At 45.1% G+C, this 16,743-nt stretch overlaps 1 protein-coding gene across 2 annotated transcripts in view; it reads right to left on the bottom strand.

The window, feature by feature from the left end:
• AGGF1 (angiogenic factor with G-patch and FHA domains 1) overlaps nucleotides 1-16,743 on the bottom strand; it is a 425,972-nt gene that overhangs the window by 37,959 nt on the left and 371,270 nt on the right. The window lies entirely within an intron of this gene.

Below are 16,743 nucleotides of genomic sequence, written 5' to 3' on the forward strand. Positions count from 1 at the left end.
CCACAAAAAGGGGAAAACCGTTTTGAAAAACGTAGGAATCTTGATAGAAAAACATAAATGATGAGAAATGGTGATCACCAAACTCCTCTTGACGGAGCAGAAAGGAGAAAAGACCCAGGGCAGATATTGCAATCTAGCAGAACACCCAGCTTACAAGGAGCAGCAAGTATTGGCAAAGCCAATATGTTTCGCCTGTGCGAGATCTATTAATCTATCACCTTTGTCATTGTGTTTGTAGCCATGTTAGACAAGTGCAGCCGGGTTGAAAGTTAAAAACAATAACAAAAAAGCACTATGAAGTGGCCAGTGTTGACCGCATCATAGCGCTATTTATTTTTTAAACTTTCAACCATGCTGCACATCAGTTGCGATGCTGCACAACACAAATACAAAACATTGACAAAGCCAATAGATCTTGCATAGGGATGACCTACTGGCTTTGCCAATGCTAGTTAATTTTAATGCACATTCAGGAACATTTTAATTCTCACTGAAGCAAAGAAAATGTACTATTGCTTTTGAATTCCTGTAACCTGAAGACCTTGTTCAAACGTTCAAGGATGGATGACAAAAAATAATAAAGGATAAAGTATGGAAAGAAAAAAGCATTGGAAAGTAAAATATCTCATCAGACGTGATACTGAAATGCACCTCTTTCTAGAATCTAGGTGGATGTGCATGTGAGATCATCCATAAATGCCATTATTCACAGTGAAAGATAGTCGCGGAAAAGGACTGGCCCATTGCTCCATGCTGTTTACTGTAGTGGGCAGAAGCAAAATGTAAACGAAATGTGAACTGACCAGCGTATATATTTTCTTTTATGATTAGTAGGATTGGCATTAGCAAAGACCTTTTGATTCTAATAGAATAATATATATAATCTACTCACTTACAGGGGCTTTCAGTCAGCCAACGTAATCCACTGGTCTGCTGTTACGTCAGTCACACTTTTCTTCCACTCTCTCCAGCATACAGCATAGGGCAGTGGGTCAGCCTGTTTCAGCCAGTGGCAAACATTACTGTGAGTGACAGCATTTTGCTCTTTCAAAGGTGCACATCGGCACACAATGTTGTTCTCTTCAGTTCTAGGGACTAATGTGGCAATGTGTGTGATAGGTATATATTTTTGTTATTGGTGAGGGTCCAGGCAGCTTCCCCAACAATAACATTTTTCAAAAACCACGCCAAAGCCAAAATGCAGCCTACAATGCCAGGCTTGTGTTCTTATTACCTGAGGCTACGGCCGACTATAATAGCATCTAGACTAGACCTCAGTGCTTCATTTGAGCCAGTGATTTCCGGTGCTCAGCACCGGCACTTACTTGTCAATACCAGCACTTATGACAGTAAGCCACACAGTGGCGCGGTCAGTCGAATTTAGAGACAAACACAAAAGCTGTTAATTCAGGACACAATAAAAATGGCTAATACCTACCACCCAGACCGTTTTATTGCTCTGGGGGCCTGGAATTGCCACAGTTATAAGTGTGTGATGATTAGTAGTGTGTTGGTGTTGTCATTGGCAGCTCTGTCAAAGTTCGCACTGGACACAGTAATAGTTGCTGAGTGACTTCAACCAGAAGGGTTTTTTGATGCAGTAAGTCATGTACACACTATCAGATATTCGGAATCTGTGATCTCAGAAGTAACAGCAACTCCCTCTAGTCATGGCTGTTTGTTAGACAAATGTCCCAGGAAATTCACCAAGAATGCTTACTTGGCTCCCTGTTTTTGCCCGATGTGAATGACCAGAAAACAAAGTAAATGAAAAATGCTATCAGGTATTATGGGAAAGCTAGAGCAGTGCCGTATGCTTTAGTAACGTACCTAGACAGGGAAGGATGAAGTTCAATAAATATAGACTAAATAGCTCTATATCCTTTGTCCAGCCGGACAGTTTAATTTTCAATGAAACAAGTACAGGTGAGAATTCTAGCGTGATACAAGTGGGACACCAGCCGATGTCCGACTAACACACATAAGGGAAGACAAGGGGAATTTTAGGCAAGTTGGGGTTGTCTGTATATTGTGAATCATAACCAGACATTACACATTATACACATATGCATCCAACCAATAGTACATTAATTATGCATTTAGTGTATCTAAGTCGACGACGTTTCGAACCATCTCAAAATACAATACGCTGTAAAACCCCTAATGCCCCACTGGTGGAGCATTTCACTGAACTGTCACATACACACAACTTCCTTAGGTCACACCCTGAAACCCCCTTTGCTGACACCTACTTCTCACCGGTCACTGGATCCCTGAACACTGATATCATATTCCATACCACACGCAGAGCTCAATGGAGAAAAGCGTTCCTCACCCTACTCACCGTCTCCTCCACCAGGAAATCCGCTCACAGCCTAACTCTCTCCATCACACCATCCCAACTCTTTCCAGGCAGAGCCACCATCACCATTTACAATAACGGGATTGTCCTAGCTCAATCCACAGACAGGAACCTGGAACTGCTAGACAACCTGTTCCCCACCTTCAAAAAGCACCTCTCCCACTCGCGGTCCAACACTCATATCCCCTCCAGTCCCACCAACCATGACCTCACAGCCACATACTCCTCAATCAGGGACACACCTACCACCCCTGATCGCCCATCTCCCACCCACAACCCCTCTAGCCCAGTTCAGCACCATGCAGTTGTAACACACGCCTCAAACACAGACACAGATCGCTCCCCCTCTTACACCACTCACACCCCCACCCCTTTTAACAACCCCCAGACCTCCACACATACCATAAACACTCCTCTCACACCTACAGCGGGCATCATCACTCCGCTCACCCCTAACAGCACAGCTCTCACACACAACACACCTAACCTAGTCCAGCACCAGAACAACACGCACTGCGACAAATCCCCCCCTTCATCCCCCCCATTCTCAGTCCCCATTACCCTCTAACTAACCACGCAGAACACACCTCCTCTCTTAATTTAACTCCCCCTCCCCACAACAGGACCATCCCCTATCCCATTTCCCCTCCTACTCTCAGCCCCCATTACCCTTCCTGCTCCCCCACCACGGCTATCAGTCTCCCAGACTACACCCTGACCCCCCCGCCTACCACCAATGCCCTCACTCATTCCACCAACCTCCTCCCTACCTCATCCACACCCCTCCCGCCCAAAACATCTCTCCTCCCTAACACCTTCCGGTACACCAACACAACGCATACCTCCTCGAACACCAGCCCACGCTCCCACCTGCACACGAATTCCCTGGTCAGCCATTCACCTCTGACTGCCGCCCCCACCTCCACCACCTACCCCACGATGGACAACATCATGGCCACCCTTACTCAGATCAAAGAAGACATACACAACATCAAGGAACTACTCGCCACCCACCCCATACACCCTGCACCCACCTCCCCTCTCAACTTGTCCCCTACCCCTCCAGCTGACTCCCTCACTCAACACGCCCCAAACCGGGCGTCAATTACTGCCCATAGGCGCAGCAATTGCCCTCGTCCCCCTCGTCGTCCCTACAACCCCTCACACAACTACACCTCCCCGCCCAACGGGTCCCCTCGACCCCTCGTCGTCCCTACAACCCCTCACACAACTACACCTCCCCGCCCAACGGGTCCCCCACCCTTCCGACTAACTCTCTCACTCAACTCTCCCCCAACCTGACCTCACTCCCAGCTAGCAATCGCAACAACCGCCCTCGTCGCACCCACAACTCTACTTCTGACCGCGACACACTCACCCTTCTCCGCTCCTATGACCCAGCCCCCCAAAATAACACAACCACCCCACACCTCAACATTCCCACGATACACTCAAATCCCCTTAGACCCCCCACACTAAACAGCAGATTCTCCATCCCCAATAACCTTAGAAAAGTCCCTCTCTCTCTAGAACCGTCTACCACTCTCAACACACCTCGTCTCAAATGCACTCTCCTCAATTGTAGATCGGCCTCGAAACACTCTGCCGCTATTGCTGATCTCCTCTTATCAATGGACCTTGACCTAATCATCTTGACCGAAACCTGGCTAACTGAATCTTCGACACCTATAATAGACATTCTGGTTCCTCCCAACTACCACATTATCAGGCTAGACAGAGCAGGCAAATTAGGTGGTGGAATCGCATGCATCTACAGGAATAACCTCTCTGTTCAGAAAGTCAATTCTACCTCCCTACCATCCCCAACAACCTGGGAATACATCTGCCTTGACATTATCAGTGAGGGCAAACCGATATGCTCTCTTCACAGCATCTACCACCCACCCAGGGACAACTTCACCTTTTCCCAACAAATCATGGATATGATCTCAACCAATTCCGGACGGCAGCTCACCCAAATATACCTTGGTGACTTCAACCTCCACTGGAATGATTGCAAGGACGCGGTGGTAAATAGTCTTAAAAACTTCCTCGATGCCCTCAACCTCACCCAAATATGCAACAGCCCGACCCACAAGACAGGTTCTATCCTCGACCTGATCATCTCCAAAGAGGAATCTATCCAACTCGACTCCATCCAACCCTGTGACTGGTCAGATCATCATACTGTCACATTCTTTATCAATGAAAAAGTTAAAGTTAACCCGGCTCAAGTATCCAAACCCAAAGTCTGGAAAAGAGACATGAAAAAACTCAACCCAGGCTCTCTACCCCCTAACAGGTGCAATCTCTTACTGCTACCGACAGGCGATACGGACGTTCAGACACTGACTGGCCATTATCTCAACGCTATGACCTCTATAATTAATGAGGCTGCTCCTATGCAGCTAAAAAGAGCCTCTACTAAAATCTCTAATCCATGGTACGACGGGAGACTCCATGAAGATAGACGAGACATGCAAATGGCAGAGCGTACCTGGAGATCAGCTCCCTCGGCAATGCACCTAAAAGATCTGAAGAAAAAGAGGAACGCCTACTTCAGGAAAATAAAACGCTCAAAATCAGACTTCTTCAGCCTCCAGCTCGACCAAGCAAAAAACCTTCCGAGAAAACTGTTTGAGCTAATCAGATCACAATCCAAGGATCAACCACTCATCACTGCGCGTGAGGCACCATCATGTGAAGACTTCGCTGCTTTCTTTACCCAAAAAACTGACAACATAAAGAGCGATCTCCTCATTGACGCAAGCCTCTACTCCAAACCCCAGTGCCTAGCAGCCACTGAACCAAAAAACAATGCCACATGGTCAACCTTTGGCACATACTCAGAAGAAGAAATTGGCAAACTGCTCAGCACCCTGAAACCATCCAATCACCTCACGGACCCCCTTCCTGCTGCAGCAGTAAAAGACTTTACCCCCTTTCTTATCCCTCTCTGGACTAAAATTATCAACAGCTCTCTCCAACAAGGAAGCATACCTGACTCCCTAAAAGTTGGTCAGGTCACACCTCTCCTAAAGAAACCGTTTTTTGGAACTTGCTGTTTGCGGCGGTGGGCGCCATCTTAGGTAGGGCTGGGGCTGCGCTCTAGTCGCGCTGCCCTCCCGCCCTCCCAGGCTATTTAGAGCCGGTCCTTCTAAGCCCTCGCTGCCTTTTTAGAGCTCTCCCTAGTGAGAGACACTAGGGCTGCGAGTGATTTTACTGGTGTACTACTTCTGGCAATTTTATTGATGAATTTGGATGAGAAAACGGCAAAATAGCGTTTTTATGAGATTTTACATTGGGGGGCTCTAAATAATAATTTTAGTTGGGGAATTGATGTAGGCACACTGACACCTTCTTTCACGCTTTAATTCCTTTGTTCTGCCTCGCCCCAGCCGTTTTTTGGAACTTGCTGTTTGCGGCGGTGGGCGCCATCTTAGGTAGGGCTGGGGCTGCGCTCTAGTCGCGCTGCCCTCCCGCCCTCCTCACACACTATAAAATGTGTATACCGGCCAGACGGCGCAGCGGGCTGGCGCAGCGGGCGCGCCGGATGCGCGCCGAAGCCGCGCCTAAGCCAAGCCCGTCTGCGCCCGTCCGCGGCCGGCCGGGACCAGGGGCCATGACCCCTGCCCAAATTATCAGTGTGGTCCCAGACACAAGTGGAAATATTACCTATACAAGCCGCGAACTGCTGGATGTAATTGGTAAGACGATCACAAACTCTCTTGAATGTGCTCACATGGGTCCGATGGATACTTATGGCCCATTTAGTTGTTACAACTGCAGATGGGAATGCACCCCAACACTGAACCCTGTGCCATTACATCTACATACATTCCCTCTTAAATGCATTTATATGAACGTAAGATCACTACCCAAACATTCAACGTATATCTGGGACCTTCTTAACGAACACCAACCTGATTTAGTGTGTTTATCTGAAACATGGCTCGATGAGCATAATATCCCAGATATAGTTATAGCCCTTCCCCCAAACTATAAGATATTGAATGTTAACAGAGTTAAGAAAAAGGGTGGCGGTGTAGCTCTACTGTTCAGAGACCATCTTTCATGCAGACAAGAGAGTATTGCACCTGTTGGAAACTATGATGTTCTGGCATTTACGGTGTCCATAAACACCAGTGTGCTATTTGGAGGCATTTTAATCTATAATCCTCCGGGCTGCACATTAAATTTTAGTTCACAGTTACTCACACAGATTATGCCTGTCTGTTTGAAGAACAAGAACATCCTCCTCCTTGGGGATTTTAATATACATCTGGACAATAGTAGCAGCTCCTTGACGAATCTATTGGTGGAAGATATGGCTATCCTGCAGCTATCTCAGAGAGTCCATCAACCAACACACATTGCAGGACATACATTAGATTTGATATTTTCCAACATCGAATCTATTGACATTGACCCTCTAATTCCATTGGTATGGACCGATCATTATATGATCACCTTCCGTATTAATCTCCCCATCCCCCAGACCAAAAAACATAGTGCATTCATAGCAAATATGAGAAACTGGAAATCCTTTACATTGGAGAAATTCAGTAATCATTTCTCACACCCATCTTGTATAAGCACTAATATCCATGAGGAAATAGACCTGCTTCAGAACAATATTAAAAATGCACTGGAACATTGTTCGACCACCCAATCCCGTCACAAACCAGGCAATAAAAAATCAGAGAGATGGTACGGACCTGAGCTCAAACTTTTAAAAAGAAATTGTACCTCTCTTGAGCATAAATGGAGAGTATCCAAGACAGATGAAACTAAAGATAGTTTTAGAAAAGCTCAAGCACTCTATCATAGAGCAATTAGAAAGGCAAAAAAGGACTATTTCACACGCAGAGTATCTGAGAATAAAAATTCATCAAAAGAACTCTTTAAAATTGTTAGAGAATTATGCAGCCCTACTAATCTCTCCGTACATCTTACTCCCTCACAGGAGAACTGTAATAAACGTAATGATTTTTTCTGCGAAAAAATTGATACCATCTATGCCTCCTTTTCAAAATCAGGGATGGAAAAAAACGAACAATATGCACCAAATGTTGCACATACCATCTGTCATACTTTTGGTCCTTTTTCAGAAGAAGAAGTAGAAAAAGTCATGCTTGAGGTCAAGTCTGGTTCACCACTCGACCCATGTCCACATCACATTTTCTCCCAGCTCACCCCTGTAATATGTCCAGTAGTCACCAGAGTATTTAATCTTTCCCTTAGCTCTGCCGAATTCCCAAAATCATGGAAACAGGCTCTAGTTACTCCTTTAGTAAAGAAGGCTGGGACAGATGTTAACAATCCAGCCAACTATAGACCAATATCCCAGTTACCTTACCTATCAAAGGTTCTGGAAAAGCTGGTCAATAGACAACTTTCCACATTTTTGGAAGTTAATGGTTTGCTGGATGCCTCACAGACGGGGTTTCGGGCAAATAACAGCACAGAAACTACACTCTTAGCGGTAACAGACAGTATTAGGACCAAGGTAGATCAAGGTAGTACAGTTGCTCTGATACTCCTTGATTTATCAGCGGCTTTTGATACCGTACCCCACCATCAATTATTGAATACTCTGGCAGAGAAAGGAATTCAAGATAAAGCACTTGGATGGTTAACATCGTTCCTAGCGGATCGAACCCAATCAGTTCGCCTGGGTGACTATACATATCCTCCGCGACCTATAAAATACGGAGTTCCTCAGGGGGCGTCGTTAAGCCCAACTCTGTTCAACGTGTTCGTCTCCTCATTGGCAACCATCGGCAAAAAATGGGGTGTCGAAATGTGTTCCTATGCGGATGACACCCAGCTGATGGTCACCATTGATGAAAATGATGACTCTAAAACTAGACTGACAAACTGCCTGACCGAACTGGCAACATGGATGCAGGACCATTGTCTTAGACTTAATGCTGACAAATCCGAAATTCTATTGTTTGGCAGATGCACACAGGTCTGGGACAACAGTTGGTGGCCGAGCGATTTGGGCTTGCCTCCTAACCCGACTACAAAAGCTAAAAACTTAGGAATAACACTGGATAAGGACTTATCCATGAAATCCCATGTCTCCATAGTTTGCGGCAGAGGCTTTGGCCTTTTGAAGATGCTCAGACGATTATTTCCCTGGGTTCCGACAGATTGCAGGAGAACACTAGTCCAATCACTATTGCTGAGTAGGTTGGACTATGGTAATTCACTGTTTGTGGGAATGGCAGATTACCTATTTTCCAAATTGCAGTTGGTTCAGAATGCCGCTGCCAAAGCCATCTGTAATAAAAGAAAATATGACTCAGCCAAAAAATGTATGCGTGAGCTCCACTGGCTCCCAATGCGACAACGAGCCATTTTTAAACTGTTGTGTATTTCACACAAAGTACTCCACGATACAGGCCCCATCATCCTACATGATATGATCAGATTTCATAAACCCTCTAGAAACCTACGATCTATGACGTCCGGAAGAGCATCCATCACCCGAGCTCGGACTGTCAGGATGGGAGAGAGGGCTTTCTCTCACATTGCCGCAACAAAATGGAACGAGTTACCCCACAAACTCAGAACAACTGACTGCTTCCTTTCTTTTAGGAAACAACTAAAAACATTCCTTTTCCCCAGCCCAGATCAATAATTTCTAAAGTGTTGCCGTTAAATCACTTGTAATTCTTCTTTAGCGCCGTGATGTCCTTTTAGGATGAATGTTAGCGCTTTACAAATAAATAAATACAAATACCTACAGCCGACCCCTCTGATCTCAACAATTACCGTCCCATTACCAATATTCCCACTCTCGCCAAACTGCTGGAAAAATGCGCTTAACTACAATTGTCTAAACACACTGAACAATTTGATCTCCTCAACCCGCACCAGTCAGGCTTCCGAGCAGGGCACAGTACAGAAATGGCTATGACTCACATAATTGACGACACACTTCAAATGCTAGACCAAAACGACACCTGCCTCCTCATCCTCCTTGATCTCTCCTCAGCATTTGATACCGTCAAACATGAGAATCTACTTGAGCTCCTAAACACAAGAATGGGCTTATCTGGAACTGTTCTCAAGTGGTTCACCTCCTTTCTTCACAACAGGTCGCAGAAATTCAAGAGCAACAACCTGATGTCTTCGCCAATACCCGTAACGCTAGGTGTCCCCCAAGGATCCTCTCTATCCCCAACTCTGTTCAACCTAGTCATGGAACCGCTCACCACCTTGCTACAAGCATCCAATGTACACTTTCACATGTACGCAGATGATACCCAACTTTATCTCAAATTACAGTCCCCCAAGGACATCTTGCTCCTGAACTCAACGATCAGATGCACCCAATCCTGGCTGGCAGATAATCATCTCAAACTCAATGCCCTGAAAACAGAGTTCCTTCTGATTTCACCTCCAGCGAAGGTCTCCACCACTCAAATTTGGCTTAAAGACCTAACCGCACTCAATGTCCAACCCACCATCGTGGACTCAGCAAAATCCCTAGGCATAACACTCGACACCAATTTGAACATGCAGCAACATATCAGCAAGGCAACAAAGGGAGCAAACTTCCAGATCAACACTCTGAGGAAACTTAAACCCTACCTCCCAGCCAAAGACTTCCAAACCGCAGTACAAGCACTAGTCATCCCTCGAATTGAATACGGCAGCATCGCCCTCTGTGGACTCCCCCTAACTACAACCGCACCCCTAAGAGCTTCTCTAAACGCTGCAGCGAGACTCATCACTGGGTCAAAAAAACACTCCCATATTACCCCTGACTTGAAATCCCTGAACTGGCTGCCATTTGAAGCTAGAATACATCTGAAAATCGCCTGCATGACACACAAGGCGGTACATCTAAACTCACCCGGATACCTCGCTCAGAAACTGACAATCTCTGGAGGAGCTAGAAACACCAGAGGCACAAACAATCTTCTGTTGAAACCTCGAAGATTCCGGAAGGAAAAAACATATAAGCGCTCCTTCTCGGGAATGGCGCCTAGGATCTGGAACTCTCTCCCGCCCGAAACCAGGCTTATCTCTTCCACCACACTCTTTAAAAATGAAGTAAAAGCTATCCTCGTGGCTAAATACACCTGAACTATTATCTTGACCACTGTTAGTACTCTGCACCGATCTATACTACATGTTTGACCCTTTTGATAATTTGTATGAACTGTCTTATTACTCACATGTTTGGCTTTGTAGCCACCTATTTGTACCATTTTGTACTCATGTCATGTTGGGCTTAGTTGCCACCTATTTGTATTAATTGACCTATTGATTTATCTGTTAACCATGCTCCCTCATGTACTTCTCTTTGTAAAGCGCTCTGATATCTGCAAGGATCTTGTCCGCGCTATATAAAACTTTCAAAATAAATAAATAAATACTGAGCTGGACTTTAAATGGACAATCATCTCACAGATTAAGATGCCAACTCGTGGAGCAGATCTACAACATCTCCTCAACAAAGAGGAATTACACTGGATTTTGAAGACTAAGAGACTCCACAGTGGTTTAAACCGGATGGAGGACTGGACTTCACTGCTCTAATAATCCTTGCTCTCAACACATTATGCGTGACGCTTAGTCCAGAAATCTGTACTGATTAATGTTGTTCCTTCCTCTTGTTCAACGATGCATTGCGTTTTATTGTATGCCATTATTACTATGCATGCTACACGAAACCCTCACGCCACTTCAAAATGGCCGACCCCTTCACCCACCTAACTCACTGGTTCTTCACCACTCCAAGATGGCCGCCATCTTCCACCCTCACGCCATTGGCTGTCTTAGTATCACGTGATCCCGGCACGTTGCATTTCTGGCAACAGCAAGGTTCAATCCCGATCGTGAGGCTCTCCCACGACACACGAGGACCCCCATTGAGGACCCGTTCCCGGCTTTTACTCGGTAAGTGCCCCTTAACCCATGAGATTGCGAACGACTCACTGGCCTAATTACCAGGATCGTAACATAGCCCAATCCCTTCCTCCGTAGGACCGCACGCAATCCTGGCGCTGTGGACACATGAGGAACCTCTGGTAAGCGCATGCTTCCTTGCGGCTTGCACTGTCTTGAATTAAGACCCGACCACCTTATTTAACCTTTTATCCTTCCCTCACATAATCCAATCACTGTCATTGAGCATTACTGGACCTCCCGAGATCTACGCCGGCCCCACCCAGGTACGCTCTAAAATGAGGCCCCGCTCGAACGTGGCTATCACCTTTACACTAAGCTCAACGCCGAACCCCCAGTATGCTCACATTGCACTAGTTCACATTGTCACTATTGATGCGAGTAACTACCGCCCAATTGATCTGCCTCTGAATCACCGCTGCACTTATCCCCACTTTCGCGAGTCACATCCGCCCGCGAATCGCCGCTCAACACTGCACAAATCGCCTAGCAGGAATTGTTTTATACCCACTCGTTCACAGTAGAGGAACGTACTTATTCTTGTTCCCCCTTGGTTTTAACCGGAACAATAGCTACCAGATGCACGGTCCCCTTCTGACAGGCCTACACGTACTAGTCACTGCACTGCAGATAGCACTCGCATGGGACCCTCCATACTGCTCCTCCATGTGCAGTTACTGCCCTTTAGATATGAGCTTAATCTACTTCAGGTTGTCACTGCACTGTATTTTCGAGCTTATTCAACCTGCCAATATGCATTTATGTATGACATGCCCTAACTTGTTTTTATGTTCCTTTTCTCCCATCCATTTCCTTCCTCATTTCTCCCCTGAATTGTTTATGTTGGCAACCAAACCCACAGTGTGGGTTGCAGAAAGCTATATAATGTCCACTAGGCAATCAATTGTTGTCCTGAGGATGAACCCTGTATTTTGAGATGGTTCGAAACGTCGTCGACTTAGATACACTAAATGCATAATTAATGTACTATTGGTTGGATGCATATCTGTATAATGTGTAATGTCTGGTTATGATTCACAATATACAGACCACCCCAACTTGCCTAAAATTCCCCTTGTTGTCTTCCCTTACGTGTGTTAGTCGGACATCTGCTGGTGTCCCACTTGTATCACGCTAGAATTCTCACCTGTACTTGTTTCATTGAAAATTAAACTGTCCGGCTGGACAAAGGATATAGAGCTATTTAGTCTATATTTATTGAACTTAATCCTTCCCTGTCTAGGGACCATTGTCTCAGGTTAATAAGTAACTACCCAAGGTCCCTAGCTAATTGCGCCTTTGGGTTCCCTTGTCCTGCATAAATAGTATGCTTTAGTAACATCTTAATCTTGTGACATGTCTACTCCATCCAATATGTGTAAAATCTAGTACTCATATCTAACCTGCTGCGTTTGTAGGGATGAGTCCAGATGAGGAGTACCATTATAACATTGTTATCCAGAAAACCATAGATAAGGTTACAAAGTGGAGAACTCCTCTCTGAAAAAGAGGACACACAAAGCTGTTGTTCATGGGAAGAAGCCCAAGTGCATCTGTGGTAGTGGTCAAAACATCTGCCTTCTTTGGAACTGCATTGTATTATGGAAATCTAGTGTCTGTTTTTACTAATTGGGTGCATTGTGCATTTGGTAAGTAAGTGAGGGTTGATGCTGAGTTGTGTTTCCTTCGTCAGGATGCTAAATGTGGGTAGCAAAGAGATGCCCTAGGTTAGACAGAGGTATTGCTTTTAGCCACCCACAAGTCATTGAAAGACCGGGACATTTCTAGGCGGAGTTGAGTTTAATTATTATATGGTAGAGTATGTAAATGTGTTATTGGAGACCTATGTTTTCCATGAAGTAGAAGTTGATGAATAATGGCGACATGGTAGATCCTTGAGGAGCTTGACACAAGACCTTCCCATGATTGGAGAGGATTGCTGCCAATCTGAGTAGTTGAGGATGGTCATAGAGGAAAGATAGCTCAGCTGATTAGTCTGAAATTCTCCCTACCGAAGCAAACGAAGCAGAGTCCTCTGATCTATACTGGTGAAGTCCACACTTTGTATTGTCACTATAAAATAGCATGTCACAACTTTGATGGAGTAAGAGTGACTTGTTTGAGGGTACTTGTGACTACTCCTTATCTGAAGAAGAATTTTATGAAGTATATTACAGGATAGTCAAAAATCTTGGCCTGATTAAAAGGTTGGCGGACTGATTACTCCATCATAAATGTTGTGGATACCCCGTCTGCCTTATTATAGGTGCATTATATTCTGTGGCACTTGTAATAAGGTGGATGGAATGTCTGCCATGTTTGTGCCAGAGTAACTCATCTACCAAACTCTAAATCAGTCCTTTTGTTAAATTAAATGAGACTGTATGTTACGCTTTAACTTGATGGTGATCATGGTGTTTGATGTTAGAGAATATGTGTGGTTTGGTTGCTAATTTATTTGCTTTTGCTCACTTTTGTGGTTTCTTTCTTCTAGCTATTTTCTAATTTGCTGAATTGCAATAGCAAATTTGGTGATTTAGGCATTGAAGAAGACTGATAGTTTGTCACAGAGTTGTGGATACTTAAGGTTTAGGTTTACGTAGCTTTGGTCTGGAATGACTTCCCCCTTCACCTCTGGCAAAGCCCTACACTGCCCCAGTTCAGGAAGGACCTCAAGACCTGACCCTTTGGATGGCCCCAGCACTCAAGCCACTGAATAAGAAGAAAGCAAATCAGAAGATCAAAATAGCCAACCATTTGTTAGCCCACTGTACGTGCCCAGTAGGCATTTTGCACACAGACAGCTTACATTCTCTGGTAAGCGCGACTTAAAAATTGACTCACAGCTATGGATAATAAAGGTTCTGGAAGGGCAAGAGCAAATATCAGTCCTGATTATCAATAACCACCCTAATACACACATTCAGCCAGAAAGTATTTAATTTATTACAAATCTAGTTACCACTTTGATTTTACAACAAATTAAAGAGGGCTCATGTATGAACTACTTCAAATCACAGTCTCCAGCTGCTTTCTCTGAACTTTCTTGTTGAAATTAGAATCAGCCTTCACACAAGGACAAGTGTCCGGAATGTCCGCTAAGGTAAAAGGATAGTTTGAAGGTATAATACAGCAACCAGAACTGTTCACTGTATGATCTGTGGGAGCACTGAATTAATGGACCGGATGCAAGCAGCAAAATAAAAAGACAAAACGTGGTCGAGTCTTAGAACTGTGTAGACCTTTTATATTTTAAGTTAATATCTTCAAAGGGCATTTATTACTCAAGTCTCCTCTTTAAAGTGCTCAGTTACCAAGGCAAATGTAGGATTGCAGCTGCCAATTGTCAATTTCAATGCACAACAAACGGATTCATCTGTATAAGAAATATTTTTGAAGTAAATTATAATTTATTAAACAGTGAGTAGTATTCAACAGATATCCTCAATGATTTCAGTGCAGAATCGACAGCATGCAGACTAGACATGGGCCTAGACCAACATAGCCTGGTTAGTAACCTCAGGTATCATGTATTAGAGCAGATTTATTAATTTAGAAAATGTTTAATGAGTTATCGTTCTAGGTTAGCACAACCAGGCCTGGAGTTGACATGACTCGTTCTCTACCGGCCTGTACAGACATGCATATTTTTGCAATTATGAAAGAAATGCTGTTTAATTATTTATATTTAAAAGGCATGCTGGTGTTCTTTTCCATGAACAGAAAATAGCAGAAGGACTATTTGTAGTTCTGTGCTGCAATGAAATATAATTTTATCTGTAGCTTTGGAGGAAGCTGTGTCCTAACTGTACTCACTCTTGCAACAAATTAACACCTTTTTCTGCTCTTGCAGATGACTATGAATTGTACAGGGGCGACCTTAGGCATGTGCAAGCTGTGCACCTGCACAGGGCCGCCAAACCCCAGGGCCGCCACGCCAATACTGTAGTCTTGTGCTGACTCTGCCTAAGTGTGAGATATTATGACGTCGCACGTTCATGCGTCCTCGCGCACACACCAATTATATTTCGGCTCGTCAACCGGCACCGGCGTTTTCTAAATCCTGAACTACGGCCGCCATTGTAAGGTAAGCAAGCTTGCTGCTCGATACCCCTCTTTTTCATTTGTCCTACACTGTGCCAGACAAGGCACACACCCATAGCTGAACCGTCTTTTTACCAATTCTTTTTGCTGCACGATACCCTGCGTGTCCCGTCTGAGGATTAGACGATGGCCTACCGCCCCACCTCTCCCATTTATCAGGAGGCGTTCGCCCCCCGCCTTTAAATAATACCCCAACAGCATGTGCCCATTTTTGTAAACCTTTGCCTGGCGGGGAACTTTCTCTAACTCAGGAGGCCCCTTCCCCGCATACAATGACTATGTTTGACTGTGTAACCATTGCCAGCATTTATGAAACGTGAGCACGCCCCGCGTTTGGTTTAAATCATGTCGCCCCTACCTAGCCATTTTAACCTTTGCCAGTACCAGTAATAATTGTGAGTAGGCGCACGTATTTTAGGCCACACTCAGCCATTCACGTTGAGCCCCGACTGGCACTCCATGACCAGCCATTACAGAGAGTGGGCCTTTTGTCATTTCTAGTCATCACCACATGCATGAGGCCACTCGCACTACAACTCTTGTGTCATGAGCACGAGGCGGCTATGCAGTGTCTGCATAGCCGCCATGCGTGGCCATCCGCCATGCGTAAGACACCATATTCGATATGGTATCGATATTAATGTTTCCGGGCAAAGAGGCCACCGATTCTTTCTCTGCGGGGGGCTATGGGTCCGGGGCCCTGGCACTGCAGCTGTCTGTGCCAGTCCCTCACGTCGTGTGTCACAATACCCTCCTCCTAAATTTTATCGTTCTGAGACCAATTCGGAAGGGTAGGAGCAGCTGCAGGTACTGGTCATCTAACGCCCTTTCTGGACGTTTTATTAAAACACCTTCCTGAGCTCCGGGGGGCTCTGTCCTGCCAGGAACCCCTCTTCCGGGGCCCCCTACCTACGCTCCCTGCCCAGGGCTGCCATGAGCCTAGAGCCACCCCTGCATTGTACTATATAGATGCACAGATGGGGAAATATCCTTTACATCGCAATGATTACACCGAGATGCATTTGGAACACTGCCATTACAACGCAAGCGTTGCATCGACTTGCACTGGAGGGTGCTATAACCTTAGGAAAAGTAAGATTTACTATTTCAACACCTTCTCTACTGTATATAGACTGGTGTTGGAATAGTAAATCTTACTACTCCTAATTCCAGCGCCCTCCAGCTCAAGTCGTTGTAACGACTTGCGTTGTAAAAACTGCGATCTTACATACCGCGATCATTTTGAACGCGTTGTAACATCACATATTTGCACAGATGTAATGTCATTCTCTTGTTTTTAAGTTCAGGGTTACTAGTGTTGCAGTTAACAGTATCATGTGTACATTTTA

Source organism: Lissotriton helveticus, chromosome 2_1, assembly GCF_964261635.1.
Source record: "Lissotriton helveticus chromosome 2_1, aLisHel1.1, whole genome shotgun sequence".
Classification (NCBI taxonomy): Eukaryota; Metazoa; Chordata; class Amphibia; order Caudata; family Salamandridae; genus Lissotriton; species Lissotriton helveticus.